Below are 18,864 nucleotides of genomic sequence, written 5' to 3'. Positions count from 1 at the left end.
AAACAGGATAGTGTGCATTAGGCTGGCAGAGTTTTTTAAGGCATTACAGAGTCCAGCACTGGCCACCTTTGTCCTGTCTTGCTAGGGACAGTGTGGACTGGTGGTCTTGTGGACTTGAACTGCATGGTAGAATTTTTTAGAAAGATAAAAGTGCTGAGTTCCTGCTGCCCAGAACAGTAGCTACTTGCCATATGTGTTCCCCATGAAAATGAGGACATGAACTTTTAATTTTGTTTAAATTCAATAGTCACACATGTCCACCATATGAGTAGTGTAGACAAGAAGATGCATCAGCAGAAAGTGTCATGTGCTTTTAGCACAGCTAAGGGTCTTATTTTCCATCCAATGAGTCTTTATATTAAAAAAAAAAGCATTCAAAAGGAGCCCCTTACTGTGTGCCTGTGGTAGTGCTGATTGTAGTAAAACGCTGAGAATTACCTAAATGTCCAACAATGGAATATAAGTAAGACATGAAGTATGCAGAGTACTGGACACCCATTGCACATTGGGCATGTTTGCAAGATATTTTAGAAGAAATATATAATACTTATACTATTATGTTTCCAAACATTGTGTGCATTTTGCCTTTTTAATAAGCAAGGGCAGGCTTAATGCCAACACTTGGGAGACCAAGGCCAACCTGAGAGGAGTAACTAGATCCAGTCTCAGAACAGAGCAAAACAAAACTAATAGCCCTGTGTGTGTGTGTGTGTGTGTGTGTGTGTGTGTGTGTGTGTTTACACTTACTGTTACTGTTAGGATAGCATTCTCCAGAAGCTGAGTTTTAACTTCCGATTTTCCAAATTTCTCTATCATAAACATACCAGTTTTATATTCAACAAAATGTGATTTTGAGGCTTTCCACTCTGTGTCTGCCCCTATCATGGTCCGGGAGGACTCCGCACTGGGCCACCTCCAAATGCAGGCCCCATTCAAGGCCCCCCCCATCTCTCCTTTCTGGATAGGTGAGGGCACAGGCAAGCAAGAGTGGTGAGGAGGGATGAAAGCAGAATTACCTGTAGCTCTTGTTCTGCCATCTCTGTGCTCTCACACACCTTCACCTGCACAGACTTGAAAGTCCAGTTTCACCAGAGGCTGAGGCTCCAGGAAAAGGCAAACGAGTTCATTGGATCAAATGTGTCACAAGAGTCAGACAATAATAAAAGACTAGTGGACTTAGTGCCCGTGCCCAGTGACCCTCCCTTCAACACCCGAAGAGCCTGTTTGACTGAGGATGAAGCCTGGAAGTCCTACCTGGAGAACCCTTTGACTGTGGCCACCTAAGCCATGATGCGCATCAATGGGGATAAGGACAGTGTTGCTGCCTTAGGCTTCCTCTATGACTACTACAAGTTCCTCAAGACAAGTAAATTCTGTCTGTGAGCAAAGCAAAGTGACAGCCAAGAAGACCCGGATAAAAGAAACTGTCTCGGCACCAGTGAAGTCCAGAGCCACTTGAGTGGAGAAGAGAACCGAGTGCAGGTCCTGAAGACCACCCCAGTGAACCTCTGCCTGAGCCAAGAGCACATGGGGAGTTCCAAGCTTGAGCAGTATAGTGTGTCTAGCACAGAGAGTCTGGCTGTCATCCCCATGTCAGGCATCACTGTGGTGAAAGCTGAGGATTTCACACCAGTGTTCACGGCACCCCTGTGCACTACTTCCGCTCATATTTGAAAAGACTCAGTATGACCTTCCCTCAATAGCCAGCCACAGCTCCTATCTCAAGAACGACTAGCACAGTACGCCTGCAGAACTTACAGTGAGAGCTTCAAGGATGGGGCCTCAGAGAAGTTTCGGAGTACTTCTGCTGGTGCTGAAGACGACCAGGCGGGGATTGGTACATTTCAGTACACCCTGGAAGCCACCAAATCTCTCCATCAGAAGCAGGGGGAGGGCCCCATGACCTACCTCAAAAAAGGACAATTCTATGCCATAACACTCAGTGAGACTGGAAACAACAAATGCTTCCAACACCCCATCAGCAAAGTCAGGAGTGTGGTAATGGTGGTCTTCAGTGAAAACAGAAACCGAAATGAACAGCTGAAATTCTGGAAGTACTGGCATTCTTGGCAGCACACTGCCAAGCACAGAGGGTCCTTGACATCACTGACTACAAGAAGAGCTTTAGCACCACTGGAAATATTGAAGAGATCGCGTACAATGCTGTTTCCCTCAACTGGGATGTGAACAAAGAGGCAAAGATTTTTCACCACCATGAATTGCTTGAGTACAGATTTCTCCTCCCAGAAGGGTGTGAAAGGATTTCCTTTGATGATTCAGATTGACACATACAGTTACAATAACTGCAGCAATAAACCCGTCGATAGAGCATACTACCAGATCAAGGTCTTCTTAGACAAGGGAGCAGAAAGAAAAATCCAAGATGAAGAGAGAAAGCAGAATAGGAAGAAAGAGAAGGGCCAGGCCTCCAAACCCAGTGCAACAACTCCTTTGATGGGAAGCTGGCCACCATACCTTTACAGAAGAAAAGTGACATCATGTATACTTCAAAACCATGCCTGACCTGCACTCCAAGTCTGTGCTCTTCAAACCAGATGTCCACTTTCAAGACCTGCAGAGGACTGGACAGGTATATTACAACACAGATGATGAACTCGAGAAGGCAGCGTCCTCAATAAATGGATGTTCAGGCTCATGGAAGAGAAGTTTAGTCCAACACCATCTAAGCAGATTAAAGAAGAAAATGTGAAGCTAGTGCTTTTGTAGGTGCAGGAGAGTGATGAGGTGTCCGACGCCCTGATGCTGAGTTTGCCCACAGTGAAGGGCCTGATGGAATCACTGTCTGAGAAGTATGGGCTGCCAGTGGAGAAAATCACAAAGCTTCACAAGAAGAGCAAGGGTGGCCTGGTGAACATGGATGACAACATCATTGAACACTATTCAAATGAGGACACCTTCATTCCTCAACATGGAGAGCATGGTGATCTCTTCAAGATCACGCTTATGGAGATCTGAGCTCTGGGCCCAAGTCCCCTTGACAGGAGCTTCCTGGGAGAGGTGGGCTCACTGCCCTACAACTTGGAGACCCATCTCACCCATCTCAAGTGCTGGGAAGGGGGCAAGGCCCAAGGCCCACCAACTGACCAACAGTCAGCTCTTCCACTTGCTCAGAACTGAAGCCTGTGCCTCTAGCTAATTTCTTTGAGCCTTTCAGGCCCTTATTTATTGTTCATTTTCCCCCCAAGAGCCTGGAGTCCAGGCTCTCCAGGACTCTACAAGTTACTGAGAGCTCCACATGAGACTTCCAGAGTTCCTCCTTCAAGGGAAACACAGCTAGTCCACTCATCTCGAAGAGCCTGGGGAACTGCGATATTTTTTTTCTTACCTCTCCACATTTCTTGAGTGGATGGACAAGATGAGCTGCTTCTTGGTGCAGTCATCATTGGTGGAGTAAAGAGGACACCCATTTTCTGGCCCCGAACCTACAGATGTTCATTTTGTTTAAATGCTTCCAGGGTATCTCAACAAATAGCCACTGGGCCATGTCGGTAATAAGGAGCACAAAGTGTGCTTGACAGTCATGTACATAACTTGTATCTAATATCACAGTGATATATTTTACCTGTGGTGTTTGGGCAGGTTTACTGCTGTTGCCCTGGAGGGGACATACCTGGAGACTCAGAGCATTCTGCTCTATCTGATAGGAGGATAGGAAAGAGGCCTTTAAGGTGTCATGTGACTGGTGCATGCCAAGATGGACTCTCCACTGAGCCATGCCAAGGACTTGTTTCCCCAAATGGAGCCCTCTCCCCTCAAACATGACTCTCCCTTGAGGCAATCACATTTTTGTCTCCTGGTGATTTGTTGTCTAAGGGTGTCTGAGCTGTTTAGGAAAGGCTGTACTGTCAGCGCCTTCTTTAGCATTGGTATGGGACACTTTGAGGCTTATGTAAAGTTTCCAAAAAGGTTTGCACTGGGGCTCTATTTTTGGGGCCCTATCCCTGGGGCCTGTTGCAGAACTGCTTGGTATACCTGGGGATGCTGGACCCTGTGGTGCCTCATAGTTTACAAACATGTCCTTCATCTCAAGTGGTCCTTTGCAAACCCAGCTGCAACTTTGTGAAGTGAGCCAGCAGCTCAGCTGGGCTGTGACCAGCAGACATTGCTTCCTCTGGCTTCTGAAGATGGGAAGAGATTGTCCACCCTGGCTGTGGAAAGCATGGGAGTGCTGATGCTTCTGAGACTGGCTTTGAGAGGCACACTGGAGAGCTAAGGCTGTTTCCTCCTCTCCTGGACCTTGGGAGGGCAAGAGAAAATGGCTTCTCTGAACAGCATGTCCTATGGTGGGCCTCAGATCTCTTTGAGAGGACAAGTTGGTAGCTTGGAGATTTATTTGTGACCTCATGGGCTGAGCACTAGTTCGGATAGTCAGGCACATCCCACCCCAAAGCCTGGATAATGGGGCAGCTTCCATGAAAAGGTCCAAATTTTTCTGTGAAGCCACTTTGATGTCTTACCTGGAGGCTCTGTTCTCCAGGCCTTCTTGTCCCACCTTCCCCTGAGGGCCAGAGTAGCTGAGGCTGACTCTAGCCCAGCTTCCCAAAGCTACAGAGGATTGAATGGGCTAGAGAGTAGGTGCTATGACCAAGAGGATCCCAAAGAATAGCAGGGGCACCTTTCTGAGACCCACTGGGCTCCAAATCCCTCTGTGTTGGCAAATGTTTGCATCCTGGGCTTGGCTCTGCTTAGTCCTCTGCTCCACCCCAGACACCACCCACTGAACCAGCAGCTTGGGGACCCTCTAGGGTACTGGCGGGGCCCTGATCTAAGGCAGACAAACTCAGTGTTGGAAATACATGCTCTATGTGCTTCCCATGTTACAGCACTTGGGATAGCTCCAACCATGAATGGCAGACCTTAGGGTGGCTCAGGATTCCAGGGAGACAGATCTGTAGTGATCTGACAGGCTCCCAGCTGTTCTCTCCAGTTTCTGGAAAACTGCCCATCTCCCCCGAGGCAGAGGACCAGCTGGAGATGGCTTTGCCTTTGTCCTGAGTCACTACAGTCCTTGTGGTAGCCAGAACAAGGAACATGAAGCCAGGACCACAAAGAGGGGTACAGCGGCAGGTCCAGGAGTGTCTGTTGGTGGACTTCCCTGCATCCATCCCTCGCTGCATTAGCAGAGCTTTGCTGAGCATCATTTCCTGAACAAAAAGAGCAAGATAGAAAAGCTTGTCTCTCCTTTGTCCCCGAATTAAGCTCACCCAAATAAGGGATTTTTTTTTTTTTGGTAATCCATAAAGGTTGGGGAACACATGAAGCAGGTGTTTTCATTCTACATCCCTCATTGCTGAAATTTCCTCGGTGAAATTGGAACCAACAACAACAACAAAAATACACAATGGGCTGCCATCTTGAAATCAGTTCCTAAAAGACTAAGGCATGTCCCAGTGCAGAAACCCGGGAAGCATGAAATGGGTTAAAACATTTATTTTCTGTGCAACAGGAAAAGTGGGTTTGTGCCAAATTCTAAGAATGGCCCTTTCTGAAAGACAAACAAGGGGAGACTTGTTTTTTTATGCTTCCACATAAAAAAGAGTAAATGTAACTTAATAGTTTTGTAAATGGGAGAGGGGAATCTATAAACCAAAAATATGTTATTTTATTTTTTGTACATTATTAAGAAAAAATAAATATTCACAATATGAAAAAAATATGACTTTGAATTCTTAAGGAATGTTCAGAGAGGGGCTGTGGTCTGTGACCTGTGGTGTTTGGGCAGGTTTACTGCTGTTGCCCTGGAGGGGACATACCTGGAGACTCAGAGCATTCTGAGAGCATTCTGAGAGCATTCCCAGAGACCTTTCATAGTCTCTCACTATGAACAAAGAAGCTACCCCTTCCTTTCTCATTTAATTCCAGGGCTCTGACTTCCTATCATTGTCTCTCTGTGGTATCGCTGTGCCTAATGAAAAGTGTGCTAGAGTTTCCATGTTGTGTGCACACCTCCAGCTTACCAACTACCACAGGCAAATTGTTGTGACTTCTGAGTCTAGAGCTGGAGGATAGGCCACCAGACAGGCATGGCAAACAGGCCACAGGGTAATCCCTACAGAGTTCTCTGTCCTGGAAAGGAACTGCCCAGACACTGCTGTGCGTCACTGACCACAGCAAAGGGGGAAGAGAAAGAATGGTGACTAGGTTTGCGCTTGGGCCTCTGAACTCTTGGCTGCTGGTGTGCTTTCTACAGGCAGAACAGTGAATCACAGGGAACTGAGTCTGTGGCAGCTTTCCCCACTCCTGTAGTGCCCTTCCCTCCTGCAGTCAGTTCACTTTTCTGTGGCATTAAAGCTCTGCTCATTTTGGCTCTTAGCAGGATGCATCTCTGGCCTGTAGGGAGCCCAGATTATATAGTTAATGGAATGTCATGTTTTCTAAACCAGGAGCAAAGACTGTATAATGATAACCCTGAACACCATGGTAACACAATAGGGGCTCTGGCAACTGGGCCACACAGTGCTTTACACTGATAGAATTTCATGTTTATATAAACATGCTTTTCTGGTTAGAGTTGGGAAGAGTAGTTTTCTGGGAATTCAATCAGGGATTTGAAAAGTCGGACTTGGAAGGACCCTATCCAGAAAAGAACAACAGAGAGTCTCTCTCAGGTCTCCCAGGGGTCTTCAGCTCCCACCATAGACATGGATGTACTTTTCCTTCCTGGCAGGGTCCTTTGTCCTGAACTGTGCATTTACATGCCATATACTAATCTTCTTTATGTAGAGAAGAGGGCAGGTTTTCCATCTCTAGTCTCAGGGAAGCGCTGGCCATGACATGCAGGCCATAAAGACTTCAAAAGAATACTAGAAGATAGTAGGGGTAAAGATGTACTTTTTGCTCAGCCCCAAACAAAGGAAGCCCAGCTTGTCAGTTCCTCAGACTTCCTCTGGGCATTCCAAGGTGGTGCTGATCTACAGGGCTGTAAGGGAGTGTGGTACCCCAGGGCCAAGGACACATGTGGAATGGATACAGACAGATGTTTGTCATCCTAGACTGGGACCTCACTAGGTAGGATGTTGTTTCTCTGGGAAAAGACCTAAGTTCCCAATGACTAACTACCAAAGGAATATTTGAGAGTCCAAACTTAGGTGAGCCACCCAGACCCCCATTATCTCTCACAAGGACCCAAGGTGCCTTGTCTGGGAGGCAGGCAGGATGATTCTTATTTTGTAGACGGGAAAATTTTTGTTCAGTACCCCCTCCCAGTTAGAACTGCCCCAAATCAGGACTAGCTCTGTCTGCCCCCACTTCAAAGCCTGGCCTTTCCTGCTCATCTCTTTCCTGTGCCATCAGGCTGTAATGAGAAGCATATGGCAGTGCAGCTGGTGAGATCCAATGGGTTCCAGGAACTGAAAAACACTGCACCAGAATTTCAGTAAATCATGGAACCCAAGCAGTCAAGACTACTCAATTACGGAGTAGCTACTGGACTACTGTTCATCAGCTACTGCTGGTAGGAGATTCTGCATGCTCCTGCCTTTACCCTTCCCACTTCCCAGAGACCTGGGACTGTTAACTCACACTCTGGGTGTGATCAGTGCCTCTGTTGTGTTCTGCACTTAAAGGGCCAACGAATTAGTGGTTTGTTGAGATTGAATTTGATGGAAAGAGGAAATTCAATTTGCACATGTGTCAAGGCACACAGATGTAGCTTGTTTCCTGAAATGCCTTGGAAGGCCATTTAGAGGAATGAAAATGCAAAGCTAGCACCAAGCGAGGAAAGCAGATTGCATTAGAGGACACTTTGACTGGGCCCAATAGTAACCTTGAAAGACACTAGGACAAATTTCTCTGGGGAGAGTATTTTATTTTGTTCAAACATTTCAGCAGCTTGGTTCCACGTTTGTAGAGGGCCTATGAGATCAGGCAATACATAGGTGGTAGGACTGCCTGTGAATAGGAAGGCTTAGTGTGTAGACAGAATGTAAGGGTGATAAAAGCGGTTGTTCTGTGTTTCTGGGTGAGTAAATTACCTCTGCTTTTTTTTTTTTTTTTTTACTGTTTTCCTCTCACGCTAGTTAAGTAGGTCAGATGTATGTGTTTAAGTTCACAATGGTTTGCTTCACGTTTCTGTTCTTTCATTGGAAATGGGTTGATGTCCTCTACTGTACAAGATATCACTTTTCTGTTTTCCTCTCAAGCTAGTTAAGCAGGCGAGATGTATGTTTTAGTTCACAACGCTGTGCTTTCTGTTTCTGTTCTTTTGTTGGAAATGGGTTTATGTGCCCTACTGCATGATTTATCTCTTTTCTGTTTTCCTCTCAACCTACTTAAGCCAGCGAGGCGTATGTGTTTTAGTTCACAACGCTCTACATTGCCTTTGTTTTCTTATGTTGGAAACAGGTTTATGTGCTCTTCTCTACTGCGTGAGAGATCACTTCTGTTTTCCTCTCAATGTAGTTAATCAGGTGAGACATATGTGTTTTAGTTCACAACACTATGCTTTGCGTTTCTTTTCTTTTGTTGGAAACAGGTTTATGTGCTCTTCCCTACTGCACTGAATATCACTTTTCTGTTTTCCTCTCAACCTTGTTATGCAGGTGAGACATACGTGTTTTAGTTCACAACACTGTGCTTTGCTTTTCTGATCTTTCATTGGAAACGGTTTTAGGTGCTCCACTGCTTGAGATATCACTTTTCTGTTTTCCTGTCAACCTAGTCCAGTAACATTGTTAGGTGTTTTCATGTACTTCATAACGCTGTGTTTTCCTTTTCTGTTCTAACCTCGGAAACACAATCATGTGCTCTTCTCTACTACGCTAGATATATCACTTTTCTGTTTTCTTCTCAACTTACTTCAGTAACATTGTTTCCTGTTTTCTTGTATATACTACACAACACTGTGCTTTCACTTTCTTTTCTTGGAAACATGTTCATGTGCTCCTCGCTACTATGCTAGATATATCACTTTTCTGTTTTATTCTCAACTTAGTTCAATAACACTGTTACCTGTTTCAATGTGCCTACTTCACAATGCTGTGCTTCCAGATTTTGTTCTAACATCTAAAACATGTTCATGTGCTCTTCTCACTATGCTAGCTATATTGATTTTCTGTTTTCTTCTCAACCTAGTCCAGTTACAATGTTATGTGTTTTTATGTACTTACTTGACAACCCTGTGCTTTGACTTTCTGTTCTTACCTTGGAAACCCATTCATGTGCTCTTCTCTACTACACTAGATATATCATTTTTCTGTTTTCTTTTCAACTTAGTTCAATAACATTGTTATTTGTTTTCATGTACTTACTTCACAACGTTGTTCTTTGACTTACAGGTTTTTTTTAATTTTTTTAAAATTTTTCATCAATTACACTTTATTCATTATGCATGCCCCCATAAGCCCCTCCCTCCTCCCCTCCCGATTCCACCTTCCCTCCTCCCTCTGCATGCATGCCACTCCCCAAGTCCACTGATAGGGGAGGTTCTCCTCTCCTTTCTGATCTTAGTCTGTCAGTTCACATCAAAAGTGGTTGCATTGTCCTCTACTATGGCCTGGTAAGGCTGCTCCCCCCCAGGGGGAGGTGCTCAAAGAGCAGGCCAATCAGATTATGTCAGAGGCAGTCCCTCTTCACATTACTATGTAGCCCAATTGGACTCTGAACTGCCCTGGGCTACATCTGTGCAGGGGTTCTGGGTTATCTCTATGAATAGTCCTTGGTTGGAGTATGAGTCTCTGGGAAGTTCCCTGTGTTCAAATTTTCTTGTTCTGTTGCACTCCTTGTGGAGACCCTGTCCTCTCCAGCTCTTACAATTTCCCAGTTCTTACATAAAATTCCATTCACTCTGCCCAACAATTGGCCATCAGGCTCAGCATCTGCTTTGATAGTCTGCAGGGCAGAGGCTTTCAGAGGCCCTCTGTGGTAGGTTCCTAGGTTGTTTCCTGTTTTCTTCTTCTTCTGATGTCCATCCTCTTTGCCTTTCCGGATGGGTATTGGACATTTTAGTTAGGGTCCTCTCTCTTGCTTAGTTTCTTTAGATGCACAGGTTTTAGTGGGTTTGTCCTATGTTGTATGTCTATATGAGTGAGTATATACCATGTGTGTCTTTTTGCTTCTGGGACAACTCACTCAGGATGATCCTTTCCAGATCCCACCATTTACCAGCGAATTTCATGATTTCCTTATTTTCATTGCTGAGTAATATTCCATTGTATAGATGTACCACAATTTCTGCATCCATTCTTCAGTTGAGGGGCATCTGGGCTGTTTCCAGCTACTGGCTATTACAAATAAAGCTGCTACAAACATGGTTGAGCAAATGTCCTTTTTGTGTACTTGAGCCTCTTTTGGATATATGCCCAGGAGTGGTATGGTTGGATCTTGAGGAAGTGCTATTCCTAGTTGTCTGAGAAAATGCCAGATTGATTTCCAGAGTGGTTGTACAAGTTTAGATTCCCACCAGCAGTGGAGAAGGGTTCCCCTTTCTCCACAACCTCTCCAGCATGTGTTGTCACTTGAGTTTTTTATCTTGGCCATTCTCATGGGTGTAAGGTGAAATATCAGGGTTGTTTTGATTTGCATTTCCCTAATGGCTAGTGAGGTTGAGCATTTCTTTAAGTGCTTCTCTGCCATTCGGTATTCCTCTACAGAGAATTCTCTGTTTAGCTCTGTTCCCCATTTTTTAAGTGGATTACTTGGTTTGCTGCTTTTCAGCTTCTTTAGTTCTTTATATATACTGGATATGAGTCCTCTGTCAGATAAAGGATTGGTGAAGATTTTTTCCCAATCTGTAGGCAGTCGCTTTGTTTTGATGACAGTGTCCTTTGCTTTGCAGAAGCTTTTCAGTTTCATGAGGTCCCATTTATTAATTGTTGCTCTTAGAGCCTGTGCTGTTGGTGTTCTGTTCAGGAAGTTTTCTCCTGTACCAATGAGTTCTAGGGTATTCCCCACTTTTTTTCAAGCCGATTTAATGTGTCTGGTTTTATGTTGAAGTCTTTGATCCACTTGGACTTCAGTTTTGTGCAGGGTGATAAGTATGGATCTATTTTCATTTTTCTACATGTAGACATCCAGTTGGACCAGCACCATTTCTTGAAGATGCTATCTTTTTTCCATTGTATGGCTTTGGCATCTTTGTCAAAGATCAGGTGTCCATAAGTGTGTGGGTTTATTTCTGGGTCCTCTGTTCGGTTTCATTGATCCACCATTCTGTTTCTGTGCCGGTACCATGCAGTTTTTAAAACTGTTGCTCTATAGTACAACTTAAGATCAGGGATGGAGATACCTCCAGAAGGTCTTTTATTCTAGAGGATTGTTTTAGCTATTCTGGGTTTCTTGTTATTCCATATGAAGTAGAGAATTTTTGTTTCCAGGTCTGTAAAGAATTGTGTTGGTAATTTGATGGGCATTGCATTGAATCTGTAGATTGCTTTTGGTAAGATGACCATTTTTACTATGTTAATCTTGCCAAGCCATGAGCATGGGAGATATTTCAATCTTCTCATATCTTCTTCTAATTCTTTCTTCAGAGATTTGAAATTTTTTTCCTTGTTTAGGGTTACTCCAAGGTACCTTATGTCATTTGTGGCTATTGTGAAGGGTGTTGTTTCCCTAATTTCTTTCTCAGCCCTTCTGTCTTTTGTATACAGGAGGGCTACTGATTTTTTTGAGTTAATTTTGTATCTGGCCACATTGCTGAAGGTGTTTATCAGCTGTAGGAGTTCCCTGGTAGAGTTTTTGGGGTCACTCACGTATACTATCATATCATCTGCACACAGTGATAATTTGACTTCTTCCTTTCCAATTTGTATCCCCTTGATCTCCCTCAACTGCCTTATTGCTCGAGCAAGGACTTCCAGCACTATGTTGAAGAGATGTGGAGAGAGTGGGCAGCCTTGTCTATTCCCTGATTTTAGTGGGATTGCTTTAAGTTTTTCTCCATTCAGTTTGATGTTGGCTATAGGCTTGCTGTATATTGCCTTTACTATGTTTAGATATGTGCCTTGTATCCCTGATCTCTCCAATACTTTAAACATGAATGGATGTTGGATTTTGTCAAATGCTTTTTCAGCATCTAGGGAGAATATCATGTGGATTTTTTCTTTCAGTTTGTTAATATGGTGGATCACATTGATGGATTTCTGTATATTGAACCACCCCTGCATACCTGGGATGAAGCCTACTTGGTCATAGTGGATAATATCTATAATGTGTTCTTGGATTCGGTTTGCAAGTATTTTATTAAGTATTTTTGCATCAATGTTCATAAGGGAGATTGGCCTGAAATTCTCTTTCTTTGTTGAGTCTTTATGAGGTTTAGGTACCAAGGTGACTGTGGCTTCATAGAATGAGTTTGGTAATGTTCCTTCTGTTTCTATTTTGTGGAATAGTTTGAAGAGAATTGGTGTTAGCTCTTCTTTGAAGGTCTGGTAGAATTCTGCGCTGAAGCCATCTGGTCCTGGGCTTTTTTTGGATGGGAGACTTTTGATGACCGCTTCTATTTCTTTGGGGGATATAGGACTATTTAGTTGATTTACCTGGTCCTGATTCAGCTTTGGTAAGTCAAATCGACCAAGAAAATTGTCCATTTCATTTAGATTTGCAAATTTTGTGGCATATAGACTTTTGAAGTAAGTCCTGATGATTGTTTGGATTTCCTCAGTGTCTGTAGTTATATTCCCCTTTTCATTTCTGATTTTATTGATTTGGGTGTTGTATCTCTGCCTTTTAGTTAGCTTGGCTAAGGGTTTATCGATCTTGTTGATTTTCTCAAAGAACCAGCTCTTGGTTTCATTGATTCTTTGAATTGTTTTATTTGTTTCTAATTGATTTATTTCAGCCCTGAGTTTGATTATTTCCAGCCGTCTACTCCTTCTTGGTGTGTCTGCTTCTTCTTTTTCTAGGGTTTTTAAGTGAGCCATTAGTTGCTTGAATGAGCTGTCTCGAATTTCTTCTTGAAGGCACTTAGTGCTATGAACTTTCCTCTTAGTACTGCTTTCATTGTGTCCCACAAGTTTGGGTATGTTGTGTCTTCATTTTCATTGAGTTCTAGGAAGACTTTAATTTCTTTCTTTATTTCTTCCCTGACCCAGCTGTCTTTTAGTAACAAGTTGTTCAGTTTCCATGTGTGTGTAGGCTTTTTGCTATTTCTGTTATTGTTGAGGTCCAGCTTTATGCCATGGTGATCAGACAAGATACAAGGGATTATTTCAATCTTCTTGTATCTGTTGAGGCTTGCTTTGTGACCCACTATATGGTCTATTTTGGAGAAGGTTCCAAGAGGTCCTGAGAAGAAGGTAAATTCTTTTGTGTTTGGGTGTAAAGTTCTGTAAGTGTCTGTTAGGTCCATTAGATTCATGACCTCTGTCAGAGACATTGTTTCGTTCTTTAATTTCTGTTTTGTTGACCTGTCCTTTGTTGAGAGTGGGGTGTTGAAGTCTCCCACTATTAATGTGTGTGGATCTATATGCCCTTTAAATTTTATCAATGTTTCTTTAACAAATGTGGGTGCTCTTGTATTTGGGGCATAGATGTTCAGGATTGTGATGTCTTCCTGGTGGAATTTTCCTTTGATGAGTATGAAGTGTCCTTCCCCATCTCTTTTTATTAATTTTGGTTGAAAGTCTATTTTATCAGATATTAGAATGGCTACTCCTGCTTCCTTCTTGGGTCTGTTTGCTTGGAAAGTCGTCTTCCAACCCTTTACCCTCAGGTAATGTCTATCTTTGTGTCTTAGGTGTGTTTCTTGTATGCAACAGATTGCTGGGTTTACTTTACGTATCCATTCTGTTAGTCTGTGTCGTTTTATTGGAGAGTTGAGTCCATTGATGTTGAGAGAGATTAATGACCAGTGGCTGCTAGATCCCTTGATTTTGATGTTGGCTGTGGTCATCAGGGTGTGTGCTTGGTTGCTTTTTGTTTTACTGAAGTGAGGTTATTTATTTCCTGTGTTTTCTTGAATGTAGCTAGTTTTCCTGGGTTGTATTTTTCCTTCTAGTGTCTTCTGTAATGCTGGATTTGTTTGTAGGTATTGTTGAAATTTGTTTTTGTCATTGAATATCTTGTTTTCTCCATCTATGAGGACTGAGAGTTTTGCGGGGTATAGTAGCCTGGGCTGACATCTGTGTTCTCTTAGGGTCTGCATTATATCAGTCCAGGCCCTTCTTGCTTTCACAGTCTCTGTTGAGAAGTCAGGTGTGATTCTGATGAGTTTGCCAATATATGTTACTTGGCCCTTTACTCTCGCAGGTTTTAAGATTTTGTTGTTGTTGTTGTTGTTGTGCATACTTGCTGTTTTAACTATTATGTGGTGGGAGTATTTTCTTTTCTGGTCTAATTTATTAGGTGTTCTGTAGGCCTCTTGTATTCTTGTAGGCCTGTTCTTTAAGTTGGGGAAATTTTCTTCTATGATTTTGTTGAAGATATTTTCTGGGCCTTGGAGGAGGGAATCTTCTTTTTCCTCTATACCTATTATTCTTAGGTTTTGTCTTTTCATATTGTCTTCCATTTCTTGGACTGTCTGTGTCAGGAATTTTTCGGATTTAACATTTTCTTTGACAGATACATCGATTTCTTCCATTGTATCTTCTACACCTGAGATTCTTTCTTCCATCTCTTGTAGTCTGTTGGTTATGCTTACCTCTGTAGTTCCTGTTTTCTTCCCTAGATTCTTCCTTTCCATTATTTCTTCCATTTGTGTTTTCTTTAATTTTTCCAATTCTATCTTCAGGTCTTGAGTTGTTTTGTTTACTTCCTTCACCTGTCTGATTGTACTTTCCTGTTTTTCTTTTAGTTCCTTCAACTCTGTTTCTATCATTTCATTCAGTGTTTTAAACATTTCCTTTCTAAAGGCCATAAACTGTTTGGCTGCAGCTTCCTCTATTTCTTTACAGATGGCAATATTCTGTTTGAATTTATCTTCCTCTATGTCTTTACGAATCTTATTTGTTTCCTCTGTTATCATCTTCATGAGCATACTTGTTAGGTCATCTTCTTGGATTTCAGTTATGCTGGGGTGTCCAGGGCTACTTGCCCCTGGGTAACTGGGTTCTGTAGATGCCATATTGCTCTGTCTTTTGTTGCTTGAGCTTTTACGCTGGCCTCTACCCATTGTGTTATCTTAGGTGTTTGGGGTTATTTTCTGGTGGTTCCTGGGGATCCTGTGGTGGAGAGAGTCCCCTTTGCAGAAAGCTGGTTTTTCCTGAAGGATGTCTTCTCAGCTTTTTGGGTATAGTCCCTGGATGGCTGGTGTTTTTTCAGGAGTTGCTCACCTCAGGGATATAGACCTGAGTGGTAACTGTGGTCTTTTTTAGTCGAGAGGGTTCTCCTTTCACCCAGGGAAGTCCTGAGGGCAGCTGCCCTGTTTCTGGGTTTCTTGTTGCAAATTTAATGATCAGCTGCTGTGACCCAGTTGGACATCAGGCGCGCCTCAACTGTTTGTGCCTGTGTCTGGAGCACAGCTGAGTGCTGGCGCCTCGGCCCCACTAGACTGCTAGACTTTTTCTAGGGAAGGATTGGGTGATTTAGGTCAGTACAGTTTCCTTCCTTCCCTGTGGATTCTCTGGAGACACGGACTCCCAGTGTCTTTTTTTGCCCTGGTGCACACTGCTCAGTGTCCGCCAGCTGGCTGGCCGCAGAAACTGCCTGTGCCTGAAGCACAGCTGTGTGATGGCGGCTCAGTCTCTGTCAGCTGTCTGGTGCGCAGAAACTGCCTGTGTCTGCCTTTGCAGCTTTTGGGAGCCTGAGTGCCTCCCTAAGCTGGGTAATTTTCCGGGGACCTTTTCAGGTTGGGGGTGAGCTGAGTGTTCTGAGATCAGACCTGCCGTTTCTATCTCTGGCGGCAAATCAGGCGTGCAGGCAGGCAGGGCTCTGTGCCGGAACCTGGGTCCCCGGCTCTGGCTCCGGGCTGGCTCCTGGGGTGCCCGTGGAACCCGCCGAGTCTTTTCCAGGGGATGTCTGGGTGACCTAAGGCCGGTCCCAATCGTTTCCTGTACCCTGGGGTTATCTCTCGACTGAAAATTCCAGTCTCTGATAGTGTGGTGCGCACGGTTCAGTCTGGGACCGTGACCAGAGACACTGGCTTGTGGCTCTGGGCTGGGGCTGGGGCTGGGGCCGGCTGCCGGCAGCCAAGCGTCTGGCGGAACCGGGAGCTCTTCCCCGGTTTAGCAGGTTGAGTTAAAAGCTGATTGAATCCCCCACCATGGGGTATCCTCTCACCTGGGAAACACAATGACTGTGTTTTATGGCCGAGAGTTCTGATTGCTGGTCACTGTGCTGATCCTGCTGTGCTGCTGCTCAGAATGAGAGTCCTCCCGGCGCCGCCATCTTGCCCCTCTCTCGTGAGTTTCTTCTTAACTATGAAATTTTACAGCTTTGTGTTGATAATTTACCAAAGGCACACTAGTTAGTACTAGCCTTTAGTTCACAGAGCCTTGAGAGCAAATCCCAGTGCCATGTAAACAGAGCCTTGCGATAGGAATCTATCTTCTCAACCCCAGCACACAAGAATTCCAGGTGAGAGGATCAGCTTTTCAGGTTCACCGGAAGGTACATGGGAGATTTGAAGCCAGTCTAGGAAATGTGCAACCATGTTTCAAAAACAAATGAATAAATGTCAGATATTTTATTTTCTTCTCTCTATATATTTCTGCCTGAATTCTACATAGAAAACCCTCCAAAAACAATAACCTTTAGGAGCCTTAAGCTAAGTAGGAAAAAAAACCTGAACACAGGAATGCATAAGAAAAAACTTCCCTGTCGAGCTGGTGAAATGTAAAATTAAAAAAAAAAAATCTGTAATAATTTCTTTTTATGTTTTTCACTTTAATTTGACAATTTACAATGTCTTTTGTACTTAAAACTTTGTCATCCTTTCTGTGACTAAGATTTATTGTTGACTCAAAACATTATTTGGAATTTAACTGTTCCTTTTGAATTTTCTTACTTGAAAGTTTATTGGACATTTTCTTATTACAGTAAATAAAAGAAAGCCAGAATGGAAATTCAAAAAAAAAAAAAAAAAGAAAAAGAAAAAGAAAGCATGCTCAGTAAACCACAAGGAGAAAGCCAGTAAGCAGTATACTCTCCTAGGCTCTGCATTGGCTCCTACCTCCCAGTCCTGCCATGTTTAGATTTTTGTCCTGACTTTGTTTCATGATGAGCAGCAATATGGAAGTGAAAGCCAAATAAACCCTTTATTCTTCAACTTGCTCTTTGGTCACACTGTTGTGTTTTGTCTCAGTGATAGGAACCCTAACTAATACTATATATAATTGTATAATATATATATAATTAATAAGATAATAACTCAATAATGAGGCAACAATAATCCTTCTAGACATATCAGAATCACTAATAGGAAGCTAAATGTTATGAATGGGAAACTTCTTTGATTGTTGTTGGCCAATGAGTTCTGACAGAACCATGAACTTATAAGTTATTCCCAGTTCAATTGGTTACTCTCAAGAACTAGAAATTAAGATCCTATTTTTGAAGATGCCTTGGGTACCAGAGGTATGATATACCAACCCAATGCTAGCTTGAGACCTTCACCCCTCTGGCTAGCTTTCACAGTGCTGTAATGTGTTATGCACACTGCTGAAGGAGAAAAGTAGTCATCATCTTTCCAGAATCTTATGGCCTCCAGTAAAGCTTATGCTGGAAAGACAACCCACTGGTACAATAGTGGCAGAAGGGACATTTTAATTACCAACCACAGGATGAAACCCACACATGACCCCACTGTGGCATCAGAACTCATGTATTCATGCTTTGGTCTTTGGTTTTGTTTTTCTTACTATGGCTCTGTACTATATCTTGAGATTTGAAATGGTAATCAGGCTTGCATTGTTCTTTGTAATCAGGATTTCTCTGGCATCCAAGGTCTTTTGCCTTTCCATATAAAGTGTAGGATAGTTTTTTGTTTGTTTATTTCTATGAAGAATAATATTGGGATTTTAATTGTAATGAACTGAATCTCTAAATAAGTTTTGGTAAAAAAAAATATTCTTGCCAGGCATGGTGGCGCACGCCTTTAGTCCCAATGCTTGGAGACAGAGGCAGGAGGATATCTGTGAGTTTGAGGTCTACAAAGCAAGTTCAAGACAAGTAAGGCTACACAGAGAAACTTTGTCCCCCCAAAAAAAACCCAAACAAAACAAAACAAAAAACCCAACAACAAAAAAAGGATTTTTATTCTATTCTATTCTATTCTATTCTATTCTATTCTATTCTATTCTATTCTATTCTATTCTATTCTATTCTATTCTTCTATTCTCTTCTCTTCTATTCTATTATTCTATTCTCTTCTATTCTATTATTCTATTCTCTTCTCTTCTATTCTATTCTATCTATTCTCTTCTCTTCTCTTCTCTTCTATTCTATTCTATTCTCTTCTATTATTCTATTCTATTCTCTTCTATTATTCTATTCTATTCTCTTCTATTCTCTTCTCTTCTCTTCTCTTCTATTCTATTCTATTCTATTCTCTTCTATTATTCTCTTCTCTTCTCTTCTCTTCTATTCTATTCTATTCTATTCTATTATTCTATTCTATTCTCTTCTCTTCTATTCTCTTCTCTTCTCTTCTCTTCTATTCTATTCTATTCTATTCTATTCTATTCTATTCTATTCTATTCTATTATTCTATTCTATTCTATTCTCTTCTCTTCTCTTCTCTTCTCTTCTCTTCTATTCTCTTCTATTCTATTCTCTTCTATTCTATTCTATTCTATTCTATTCTATTCTATTCTATTCTATTCTATTCTATTATTCTATTCTATTCTCTTCTCTTCTCTTCTATTCTATTCTATTCTCTTCTCTTCTCTTCTATTCTCTTCTATTATTCTATTCTATTCTATTCTATTCTATTCTCTTCTATTCTCTTCTCTTCTCTTCTATTCTATT

General features: G+C 42.5%; 1 pseudogene; it reads left to right on the top strand.

Moving 5' to 3' along the window:
- Positions 1-883: 883 nt before the first annotated feature.
- LOC132652858 (grainyhead-like protein 2 homolog) lies at positions 884-2,976 on the top strand (annotated as a pseudogene).
- The last annotated feature ends 15,888 nt before the right edge of the window (positions 2,977-18,864 follow it).

This window comes from Meriones unguiculatus, chromosome 3, assembly GCF_030254825.1.
Source record: "Meriones unguiculatus strain TT.TT164.6M chromosome 3, Bangor_MerUng_6.1, whole genome shotgun sequence".
NCBI classification, from domain to species: Eukaryota; Metazoa; Chordata; class Mammalia; order Rodentia; family Muridae; genus Meriones; species Meriones unguiculatus.
Note: the sequence above shows the minus strand (reverse complement) of the source record. Positions and strands in the feature narration are given on the sequence as shown.